The sequence below is a fragment of the Cibotium barometz genome, chromosome 5 (genome assembly GCF_041138505.1).
Source record: "Cibotium barometz isolate CiBa-2024 chromosome 5, ASM4113850v1, whole genome shotgun sequence".
In the NCBI taxonomy this organism is placed as follows: domain Eukaryota; kingdom Viridiplantae; phylum Streptophyta; class Polypodiopsida; order Cyatheales; family Cibotiaceae; genus Cibotium; species Cibotium barometz.
Window position 1 is genome coordinate 14,594,724 of NC_141050.1, and position 12,796 is coordinate 14,607,519.

Sequence of the window (12,796 nt, forward strand, 5' to 3'; positions counted from 1 at the left end):
GTAATTGAATTACCAAACCTTTTCGAGAAAGTTAGTTCAGGAAAAATCTTATCCAACTCGAACCTTGATTTAGACTATGACCAATACCAAACTTTTTCGTCAGTTTTTTCGAGGAAAGAAGGTGTGACCAGTTTAGAAAAATACACTCAAAACTCCCGCTAAATCTGAAACTAAGTTTGAGACCCTTTGAATTGATATGTGAATCAAGATTATAGAATTCGAGGAATTCTGGTATGAAATTTAGAATTTCGATCAAGAAGTTTTGGGGATACTGATTCAAGAAATACTCCTTGTATTCAAAAGAAAATCAAACTGAAAACTTGCATAGAAATGAGATGCGATGTGAATCAGATAGATATGAATGAATAGATGAGATGTGAAACAGGATGTGAATGAATGAGATGTGATGTCATGGGAATCGGGATGTAAATGAATGATATGGGATGTGAATGGATATGGATGTGTATGTGAAGAATGGATGTGGATGTGTATGTGATGAATATGGATGTGAATGTGTATGTGAAGAATGGATGTGTATGTGTATGTGAAAATGGATGTGAATGTGTATGTGAAGAATGGATGTGAATGTGTGTGTAGAATGGATGTGAATGTGTATGTGAAAATGGATGTGAATGTGTATGTGAAGAATGGATATGGATGTGTATGTGAAGAATGGATGTGTATGTGAAGAATGGATGTGAGTATGTATGTGAAGAATGGATGTGTATATGTATGTGAAAATGGATGTGAAGAATGAATGTGAATGTGTATGTGTAGAATGGATGTGAATGTGTATGTGAAGAATGGATATGGATATGTATGTGAAGAATGGATGTGAATATGTATGTGAAGAATGGGGAAGGCCCAGATTTTCCATGGTCTCTTAAGCACCAAGAGACTTGAAAAATCCACACCAAACATGTATCTCAATCTCACATACATGGAAATCACAACCATATGCGACTTCCTTCCATGATCACTTATTGATTCACCATTGCATTTAGCTTGCAGTATGGTTTGCTCGAGCCATTTATTAGAAGGAAAGTCTGGAAAAAGTGTAAGTTCTGTTGGGTATGGTAGTGTACGGGTTGTTCGACTCCTTCTAAAACTCAAACGAGCTTGGTCCCTTTCAGCCTTCACCAAGTTATATCTCTTGATCCATTGCTCCATAGCATGTGAGTTTAAGATGCAAAATTTATTGATCTTCTCATGCAATGCTACATCCATTGTTCTCACAAGGCCTTTCCCTTGTGGCTCTTGCCCAACTAGTCGATCATCTTCTTCTTGTGTCCATAATCTTTGCATATCGGGATCAGACGTAGTGAGAAATTCAGTTATATATATAAGTGATTCTTGAACAAGCCATCCCGTGGCCATACTACCTTTAAGACGAGCTCTTTGATAAACAAATCCTTTAAGTGTCTTCATAAATCTCTCCAAGAAAAACATCCATCGGCTATGGACAGCCACAGCAACTTCATCAACCACATGAACTAGCAACTACAATTGAATGGTTAAAATACTTGTTGGAAAGTATTTCTCAGCCATTGTAACAGCCTCGATGGAATTTAATCGTGCTGCTTCCAATGCGTCTCTACTAATCTCTTTCCTTGATATCCAACACACCATTGCACCAATTTTGTAAATTTTTGCTCTAATGTCATCGTTGAGGCAATCCTTGTTGATGGCTATAGGAAGCACAAATTGTAAGAATTTGTGCCAATCATGACTCTTCAAGCCACTAAGCTCATCGTCCTTTGTAAATGCTCCCTTTAAGCAATGCATGCATCCTGTAGGGGTACGAAACTCACTAATGCACTTCTTTACACGTCGTTGCTCTTCCTTTGTCATGACCCAAGGTGCTTTTGGTAGCTTCACCTTCCCATCTGCTCTATTTTGGGCCCATAAGTCTTGCATGCATTGAACCTCTTGTAAATCATCTCGTTGTGCCTTGCTCTCCTTTGCTCCTGTGATAGTTTTCCAAAGCACCTCAGCTATGTCCTTGAAAATGTACATTGGGTCACTAAAAGGTCATTCCAGTATGGAAGTTGATGGAAAATGGACAGACGCTTCATTCCTGGAGGTGTGTAGGTTGGATCCAGCTTCCATAAGGTCCTCCAATCACTGCTCTTCCATATGCGAGGAGACCTCCCTAGAAATCCCTCGTACAAAGGATGGTTGCCAGGGAGATACTTCTTGTGGCCCTCTTATACTATCTTCTTCATAGACTTTGAGTATTGAGCCTCAAGTTGCGGCCCACATAATGGACATCCATTATACCCTAACACTGAAAGCCCTTTAGAACATCAAAAAAGATTGTAGCAGATAAGTTTGAGATGACAATCATGACTTAACATAATATGTTAACAAGCTACAGTATTACTAGAGCACTCTCCATAGCCACGCCAATCATGCATAGTCCACATAAGTATTCCTCTCAATGTTAGCGCACATTGTCCAAACCTCTTGGAAATATCATGAATTTCAATGCCCTCCCATAGAACACAAAGCTCCTAAACTAAAGGGGCTAAATACACATCCATGTTCTTGACCTTGTACTTTCCAAGAACTATCAAAGACAATAAAAGATGCCCTTTTTTTATCGCTAGCCATGGTGGAAGATTATAGTTAACTAGACAAACAAGCCATATACTCCATGATGAACTTCGTAGACCAAATGGATTCACTCCATTCATCGCTAGTTGGAGTCGAATATGGTGAGCCTCCTCCTGAAAGGCTACCCACTTCTCTCCAATGTGCTTCCATGTAGGGGAATCTGCGGGCACACCCATAACACCATCAGTGGACCTAGTATTACTATGCCAAGTCATGAAGCTTAGAATGGATTTGCACTTGAACATTGTTTTAATCCGAGGGATGATGGGAAAGTGTCGTAAAACTTTTGCTGGTACCCTTTCTCCTTGCACATCTTGTCTATATCTCGATGTACCACAATGTGGACATTGTATTGCATTGTTATATTCTCGTCGATAAAGAATACAATGATTTGGACAAGCATGATGTGTGTTGTAGTCCATGCCAATCGTGTGCAACATTGTTTTTGCTCGACTATGGTCCACTGGCATCTCATTATCTTTTGACAATATTCGATGTTTCAATAAGCTGTTACACAAAAAATAGATAGGCTAAGAAGACGCATATAAAGGTACATAACTCACTAATTACATATGATATCATCACTTACGTAAAAAGTTTTGATACGCTCGTATTAGACCATCCAAAAACTACAAGTTCAATATGGATAGGCAAGCGTGTAAAACAGACACATGTGCTCAACGATATAGTGGAAGACGAGCAAGCCTGGGTAGCTCTTTCTCTTCTTGGGAAGCGTATTCCACACGTCGTGTGATTTCTTCTACCCTTTCGTGTTCCAAACCACGATCTTCTATTCCATCATATAAGGCATTTATCATGTAATCCATTTCATGGTCTAGTATTTGCTCCAAATCCGCCTCAAGTTCCTTGGGTTGTTGGATCACCTTGTTTGTGGCTACTCTTGTTGGTCTCCATGTTCAGGCCGGATATCCACTGGTTTGTCATTGTTAAAGCGTGCATTGCCACTAATTAGATGTTCCAATTGCTCCATCGAAAATATTCCCCATTTTTTTGTATGATCATTTCAAATTCATCGACGTTAAGCCACTTGGTATTTGTAGAGTGAGTACATGGGCAAAGTGTCTTCTCCTCTAAATCAACAAAATTTGAGGGTGTGGCATCGTCCCCATGGTTTCCATATTGATTTGCAATGGGAACGAATGCTTATTTTTGGAGGGGGATTCTCCCTTAAGTATTTGTGGAGGGGGATTCTCCCTTAAGTATTTGTGGAGGGTGGAAGTCGGTGATATGGAATTTGAAATGTCGGGGGCGCGCAAGATTTGGAAAGATTTTGAATTTGAATGAAAAGTAGTGATCGTGGAAATAAGCATCGAAAAGGTCGTCGAAAAGGTCATTCGAAAAGAGCGTCAAAAAGGTTGCCCCGAAATGGTTGTCGAAATCAGCGTGGAAAACTTTTTTTTTCGACGCTTATTTCCACGTTCTGGGTATGAACTCATTATTATTTTTTGACATTTTTTCGACGCTTTTGTTTAGGTTGATTTCGACGCCTTTTTTACACTTATTTCGACGGTTCAGGTTTTTACAGTAAAACAGAGCCTCAATTTCTAATGTCATTTTCTCTATTTCTGCGCACGCATACGTTTTTCTCCCTCAAGCAGGTTCGCCTCCTTCTTTGCCCTCCCTCAAATCTCCTCTTGGTTGCATGTGCGTGTGTTGTGAGATGTGTGATTAGGGATAATGTTTTTGTTTTTGCTTTGTTCTTTGTTTTGTAGGTTCTCTCTCTCTCTCTCTCCCAAGCTCTACTCCATTGCCTCTCCACTTCCTTACCACTCAAGCAGGTTTTCCTCCTTCTTTGCCCTCCCTCCCCTCTCTGCTTGGTTGCATGTGTGTGTGTTGTGAGATGTGTGTGTGTGTGTGTGTGTGTGTGATTAGGGATAATGTTTTTGTTTTTGCTTTGTTCTTTGTCTTGCAGGTTCTCTCTCTCTCTCTCTCTCTCTCCCAAGTTCTACTCCATTGCCTCTCCACTTCCTTACCACTCCTCAGTGCTTTGATCTCATGCCAGGAGGTGCTCTAACATCCAGGTTTGCATGGTTTTCTCATGTGTTTCAGATTGTTCAAGTTTGTTGTTCTTTGTTTTGCAGGTTCTCTCTCTCTCTCTGAAGCTCTACTCCATTGGCTCTCCACTTCCTTACCACTCCTCAGTGCTTTGATCTCACGTCGGTAGGTGCTCTAACATTAAGCTTTGCATGGTTTTTTCATGTGTATGCTCTTGTTCAAGTTTGTTGTTCTTTGTTTTGCAGGCTCTCTCTCTCTCTCTCTCTCAAGCTCTACTCCATTGGCTCTCCACTTCCTTACCACTCCTCAGTGCTTTGATCTCACGCCGGTAGGTGCTCTAACATCCAGCTTTGCATGGTTTTTTCATGTGTATCCTCTTATTCAAGTGCCCATGTGGGCTTTGTTATGTGTGTGTAAAAGAGACATGTCTCGCACTCCAGATGAGACACCGGCTTACTCTCCATCCCTCTCTCCATATGCCATGTCGCCTGACCAATTTATGGGTTTTCTATCACAAGCCATGCCCGAGTTAAGAGCGATGGCACAACAGTATTTTCGGGGACGGGTAGGCATTTCGACCGCACCATCGGGCACCACCACCGCTAACCCTAGTTCACCAATAGAAACCCCACAAAGGACTCCACAAAGAGCTATAAGAACCCCTCCCTCAGGTCGCTTGTCCAACGCTCGCAGAGGACAATGCTCGAGTGGTGGAGTTGGAGGCGGTTGTTGTCCAAGTGCAGGCATGGATGGGTCTACGCCCCCACATGAGTGTCCTTCCATATCTAGCGCCAGAAGCACTCCACGCTTGCGATCATCTCGCGACGTTTCGACACACACCCCACACCCGCCGATGGGGAAAAATATTATACAATTGTCCATGGCAATGCGATTTTGGATGATGTCGGTGGGCCAGAGTCGAAGAGCCGCATCCGTGAGCTTTGCCACATTGTCTTTGCTAATGACTTTATGACTTTATGGCCAAAGTTGGATAAAGCTAAGAAAGAAAGAATCATTAATCAAGTCAAGGATGAGTATAAGCCGGCTGTCGGTAGTGATGTTGTCCCCATAAGGTGGATTAAGGACCACATGGTGGATGTCATGAAACATTGGCGGGGAGATATGACTAGGAGAGTGAAGGCAAGGGGTGAGAAGCCTTGGTACATCAGCATCGAGGATTGGAATGAGGAGAAGCAAAAGTATACAAGAAATCCCCAATGCTACAAGCAGCAAGAGGATGCGGCGAAAGCCCAAATGGAGAGCTAGGAAGCTCTCACCTTGGAAGCGGCATTTGGGACACATTCCATGTCTGCTTTGTAAGTATCAACGCTTATCTTCTATGTTTCATTTGATGTTATGTTATGTTTATTGTTTTTATGTTATGGTACTTTTAGAATCAAGTGGTTGGTTGGCTGACAACGAGAGAAGAGGAGGACATTGCCCGTCACCATAACACGTACTTTCTTTTGGAGAATCTTGAGCGAGAAGGCGTCAACCTCAATTGGGGGAATGTTACAAATATGGTAAGTGCGGCAAGTCTTAACCTTATGATTTGTATACTTGCTTTGCCATTGCATGTTAGATCGTTGTTTTGTATACAAAAAAAAACGTCTTATATGGTTTTTGTAGCGACCAATACCTGACCCTGAGTGAGGGCTCTGCATAGAGTGGCCTTGCCCATGTCTTTCCTCTTGTACATACATATTTTGGTCAGGTCACATCTTTGTTTGAGCTTGTATGCAACTACTTTATGCAATTTTGGTCATCGAGTAAAAATCCATTTTGGCTTTCTATACCATACTATGGTCTTTTGTCGGCTTATCTCGTTAGAGCTTGTAATATGGTCTTTGATATGTAAATTTCACATCTTACATTATAATTTGGCCATTGTTTGCACTTGTGTACAATGTACATACTTTGTAATGTCAAAAACGTTATGGCACTCCAACTTTTCCAACAAATTCGCTTCGTTCTTTACATCAGAGTACACTTGACTTTGGTACTCTATAAGTTTGGCATAATGGTGCATCCAACTACAAGATTGTAGTTGGATGCACCATTATGCCAAAAAAAAGTTATACCTACACACGTCGAAATAAGTGTCAAAATTTTCTTGCCAATGTCGAAATAATCGTGCCGTCGAAATAAGAGTGAAAAACAGACTTATTTCGACGCAGAGTTCGACGTTTCCATTTCGACGCATATTTCCAAACGAGTATTTTAACGTTTTGGGGTTTTTGAGCTTAGTTTTAAAGCGTCAAAAAATGCGTTGATAATGGCCCCGCCTATTTTAGTGCCTGCAACTTGCAGCCACTGTATCTCTCTGGTTTTTTGTTAGAATATAGTCGAGTTGATACTTACAGATAGGGGAATAGGCATGGTCTCATACCACTATTACAGGACCTTTTCTCCAAGTACAAGATTTCAACAAATTTTATAAATTACTTTAAATAAGTTAACTACAAGTTAATACATCAACCTTAGAAGAAGAATTAAATGGAAAACTTAAACAAAAAAAATATTTATGAACACAAGACAAAAGCATTGGGTCCAATCTGTCCCCCCCCATATGTAAGACCCGCGGTCTCACATATGAGTATTTCAATGATTTATTAAAGTATGAAGTAATTTGATACAATCATACATCTTCTCATCAGAGGAGAAAAGATAACATAGAAAGAAAAGAGAGCTTCATCCAAGGAACCTGCGATTCTTACAAACCATGTTTTATCTCTCTCTCTCTCTCTCTCTCTCTCTCTCTCTCTCTCCCTCTCTCTCTCATGAAATAATTAAACCATATAACGAAAACAATAAGAGAATTAATACTCCCTGTAGACGTTTGCCTGTCTCAACCTGTCTTGACTCCTTGTATACAAGTATAGGCCTCACTACAAGAGAATCACTATTTTTCGATGCTTAGTTTCCACGCCTAGTTGCGTCATCGATATATGCGTCGAAATACTCTTGGAAACACGCATGGAAATAAGCATTGAAATAATAGTGAAAATTTTATTTAAAAAAATTGAATTTATATATAATATTTGCTAGTTCCCACCCTAGGGTGTGTTTTAGCCTTCTCTTTCTACCTCTTTGAAAGCATATGTGTCTATGAGAGAGAGAGAGAGAGAGAGAGAGAGAGAGAGAGAGAGAGAGAGAGAGAGAGGGGGGGAGGGAGAGAGGAGGGTAAAACTTCTATCACGCTCTTTGAAGCAGGAAAAATGCTAGCTCCTCCTCCTCATCACTAAGGTGCAATTAAGAAAGTGCTTTGTTTCACAATGAAATTAAAGTTCATCAACATCAACTTGCTCGTCCTCAGTGAGATCCATGGTTCCAAATAAATCTATTTCTAGAAATACTTCTTCATTGTTGTTAATTGGTGGAACCGGTTGTCTTGTAGTAGTAGAGGGTAATTCATCCATGTCATCATCCTCTTATAGCTCTAGCATGAGAGCTGTCGATGCATTATGATCATACTCAGCTTGAATCTCTTCTTCTTCTAGATTATCTCTTGTGTATGTATTTGCTCACCTTCATCCGAATCCAGTGTGAGCCTCACCTACTTCCTTAACTATTATGTCTTCTTGTTGTTGTTCAATAGAGGTGCTAATGGTGTATGCTCAACCATCACATGATCTGGGGGGAGTTCCTCAGCATCTCGCAATTCGTCAACTGCTTTTTTCAGCTCTTCATATATTTGTTTACCACGTGGATTTATTTGAATCACAAACAACCATTTATGATCTGTCGGGTCTTCCACAAAGATGACTTGCTCACAGTGCTCTGGTAGCACAAATGTGTCCCTTTTGTCAATCCATATCTTTGTGCGGTCTATTTGAAGAAATCCACACTTGTCTTTGCGTACAGTTACTTGCGCCCATTGAGTTGCCAACTTGAACCATTTCACATAAAAAATGAACATATCAAACTTTCTGAATCCAACCTTGATAATATCTTGGATTGTTCCACAATAATCCAGCATGCCTACTTCAGTATTGCCATCACTTGCACTTGAACGACTTTCATGCATGAAATTAGCCTTCACATCACAATCAAATGTTGTTCTCTTTTCATCTATTCCTTCTACTTGAAAGTGATGTCTGCGTCGTGACCAAATTTCCCCAAACTTATGATACTGCAAGCACAATACATTAGTACTTTTATTGTATAAATTCACGAAAGCACAACATAAAAGACAATGTGTAGATATCTCAAACTCACATACATGGAAATCACAAACATATGCAAGCTCCTCCTCCTCATCACTTATTGATTCACCATTGCATTTAGCTTGCATTATGGTTTACTCGAGCCATTTATTAGAAGGAAAGTCTAGAAGAAGTGCAAGTTTTGTTGGGTATGGTAGTGTGCGGGTTGTTCGACTCCTTCTAAAACTCAAACGAGCTTGGTCCCTTTCAGCCTTTACCAAGTTATATCTCTTGATCCATTTCTCCATAGCATGTGAGTTTAAGATGCAAAATTTATTGATCTTCTCACGCAATGCTACATCCCTTGTTCTCACAAGGCCTTTCCCTTGTGGCTCTTGCCCAACTAGTCGATCATCTTCTTCTTGTGTCCATAATCATGGCATATCGGGATCAGACATACTGAGAAATTCAGTTATATATATACAAGTGATTCTTAAACAAGCCATCTCGCTGCCGTACTACCTTCAGGACGAGCTTTTGATGAACAAATCCTTTAAGTGTCTTCATAAATCTCTCCAAGAAAAAAATCCATTGGCTATGGACAACCCCATCCACACACAGCAACTTCATTAACCACATGAATTAGCAAGTGGAATTAAATGGTTAAAATACTTGTTGGAAAGTATTTCTCAGCCATTGTAACAGCCTCGATGGTGTTTAACCATAATGCTTCCAATGTGTCTCTACTAATCTCTTTCCTTGATATCCAACGTACCACTGCACCAATTTTATAAATTGCATCGATGAAGCAATCCTTGATTGCTATAGGAAGCACGAATTGTAAGAACTTGTGTAAATCATGACTCTTCAAGCCACTATGCTTGTCGTCCTTTGTAAATGCTCCCTTCAAGCAATGCATGCATCCCGTAGGGGTACGAAACTCACCAATGCACTTCTTTACATGTCGTTGCTCTTCCTTTGTCTGACCCAAGGTGCTTTTGGTGCTTCACCTTCCCATCTGCTCTATTTTGGGCCCATAAGTGTTGCATGTGTTGAACCTCTTGTAAATCATCTCGTTATGCTATGCTATCCTTTGCTCCTGTGATGGTTTTCCAAAGCACCTCGGCTATATTCTTGAAAATGTGAATTGGGTCAAAAAGATGGTTCACTAGAAGGTCATTCTAGTATGGAAGTTGATGGAAAATGGATAGACGCTTCATTCCTGGAGGTGTGTACGTTGGATCCTGCTCCCATAAGGTCCTCCAATCACTACTCTTCCATATGCGAGGAGACCTCCCTAGAAATCCCTCATGGAAAGGATGGTTGTCGGGGAGATACTTCTTGTGGCCCTCGTATACTATCTTCTTCATAGACTTTGAGTATACTGAGCCTCAAGTTGCGGCCCACATAATGGACATCCATTATACCCTAACACTGAAAGTCCTGTAGAATATCAGAAAAGATTGTAGCAGGTAAGTTTGGATGACAATCATGACTTAACATAATATGTTAACAAGCTACAGTATTACGAGAGCACTCTCCATAGCTAGGTCAATCATGCATAGTCCACATAAGTATTCCTCTCAATGTTAGTGCACGTTGTCCAAACCTCTTGGAAACATCATGAACTTCAATGCCCTCCCATAGAACATGAAGCTCCTCAACTAAAGGGGCTAAATACACATCCATGTTCTTCACCTTGTACTTTCTAGGAACTATCAAAGATAATAAAATATGTCCTTTTTTTTTAATCGCTAGCCATGCTGGAAGATTATAGTTAACTAAACAAATAGGCCATGTACTCCATGATGAACTTTGTAGACCAAATGGATTCACTCCATTTATCGCTAGTCCGAGTCGAATATGGCGAGCCTCCTCCTGAAAGGCTACTCACTTCTCTTCAATGTGCTTCCATGCAGGGGAATATGCGGGCACATGCATAACACCATCCGTGGACCTAGTATTACGGTGCCAAGTCATCAACCTAGTATTACGGTGCCAAGTCATCAATCCTACAATGGATTTGCACTTGAACATTGTTTTAATCCGAGGGATGATGGGAAAGTGTCGTTTAAGACTTTTGCTGGTACCCTTTCTCCTTGCACATCTTGTCTATATCTCGATGTACCACAATGTGGACATTGTACTGTGTTGTTATATTCTTGTCCCTCGATAAAAAATACAATGATTTGGACAAGCATGGTGTGTGTTGTAGTCCATGCCAATCGAGTGCAACATTGTTTTTTGCTCGACTACGGTCCACTGGCATCTCATTATCTTTTGACAATATTTGATGTTTCAATAAGTTGTTACACAAAATAGATAGGCTAAGAAAATGCATATAAAGGTACATAAGTCACTAATTGCATATGATATCATCACTTACACAAAAAGTTTTGATACACTCGTATCAGACCATCTGAAAAATGATTACAAGTTCAATATGGATAGGCAAGCGTGTAAAACAGACACGTGCTCCTCGATATAGTGGAAGACGAGCAAGCCTGCGTAGCTCTTTCTCTTCTTGGGAAGTGTATTCCACACATCGTTCGATTTCTTCTACCCCTTGATGTTCCAAACCACGATCTTCTATTTTCCATCATGTAAGGCATTTATCATGTCATCCATGCCATGTTCTAATATTTGCTCCGAATCCGCCTCAAGTTTCTCGGGTTGTTGGATCACCTCGTTTGTGGCCACTCTTGTTGGTCTCCATCGTTTAGGCTGGACCACTGGTTTGTCATTGTTGAAGCATGCATTTCCACTAATTAGATGTTCCAATTGCTCCACCGAAAATATTCCCCATTTTTTTGTATGATCATTACAAATTCGTCGACGTCGAGCCACTTCATTAGAAATTTTTTGGACCCAAAGAGGGCCTCTTGGATTAACTTTTGATTAGGAATGGACCAATAGGAGGAGGGCTGGGTGCACATTTTTGACTTCTTTGACCCTAGGGGGCCTAGGCTTTGGTTTGCTAATGGGGCCTAATTACTACTCTTGTCCCCCTACCTCATTGGCCCAAACTTAGAGGTCCCCCCACCTAGAATCGCGCAGATTAAAAACCCTAAAAATATAATTCTTTTATTTTTTTTTCCCAAAAGTGTGTTTTCCCTCTCAAACTTCCCCCCAACATACTCTAGGTTTGGAAAGCTCATTTTGAACCTCTTTCTTTCTCTTCTAAGCTCTCCATTGCTGCAGAAACTCCATACCTCTCAAGCTCTCCCTCCTTGTCAAGCTCCCTCAGTCTCAGTCTCAAGCTCCCTCTCCCTCTTTTTTCCTTTTCTAAGCTCTCCATTGCTGTAGAAACTCCATCCCTCTCAAGCTCTCCCTCCTTCTCAAGCTCCCTCCCTCTCAATCTCCCTCTCCCTCTCTCTCTCTCTCTCTCTCTCTCTCTCTCAAGCTTCCTCCCTCTCCATTGCTGCAGAAACTCTATTCCTCTTTAGTTTACTCTAGGTTCGGAAGCCTATTCTCAAACTCTTACCCTCTTTTAAGCTTTCCATTGCTGCTTTGAAAACCTTGAACTTTCTCTCCTCTCCACTTCTCTGTTTTGTAAAACAAGCATTTCTTTTCCCTTCTTCTCTTTTCTTACCACCATAGCCTCCAGTAATGTGAGAAGACCTAGGGAGAAGGTGGAAGAGCTTGTGCTACATAACACAAGAGATGAGAATGGAGTTTGGGCTCCAACAAGATTCAGGGTTGGGGCTTGAGTCTACATGCAGCCAAGCTCTAAGGGACCACATCGAGTGCATCAACTGGGAAATATGCTACATCATTGGAAGGGGCGGCTACAAGGCTTCAAGCATACTAAAGAAGGAAGGACTAGTTCATAGTGCAACATGTGTATCCCTTGGAGACCTGTACATTCAAGGCCAATGACCAAGGTTTCCTTCAAATTATCAGTGTAACATAAACACAGCTTTAACAACATGCTAATATTGGATTTTTTATTTCAAATTTTCTTATAATCCTCCATTTTCTTATGTCTCTCTGCAGATACTTTCCCCTTTAATTACATT

The 12,796-nt window shown here is 40.8% G+C and overlaps 1 pseudogene; it reads right to left on the minus strand.

Moving 5' to 3' along the window:
• Positions 1 to 2,363: 2,363 nt before the first annotated feature.
• Positions 2,364 to 5,514, minus strand: LOC147638097 (uncharacterized; annotated as a pseudogene).
• Between the last annotated feature and the right edge of the window lie 7,282 nt (positions 5,515 to 12,796).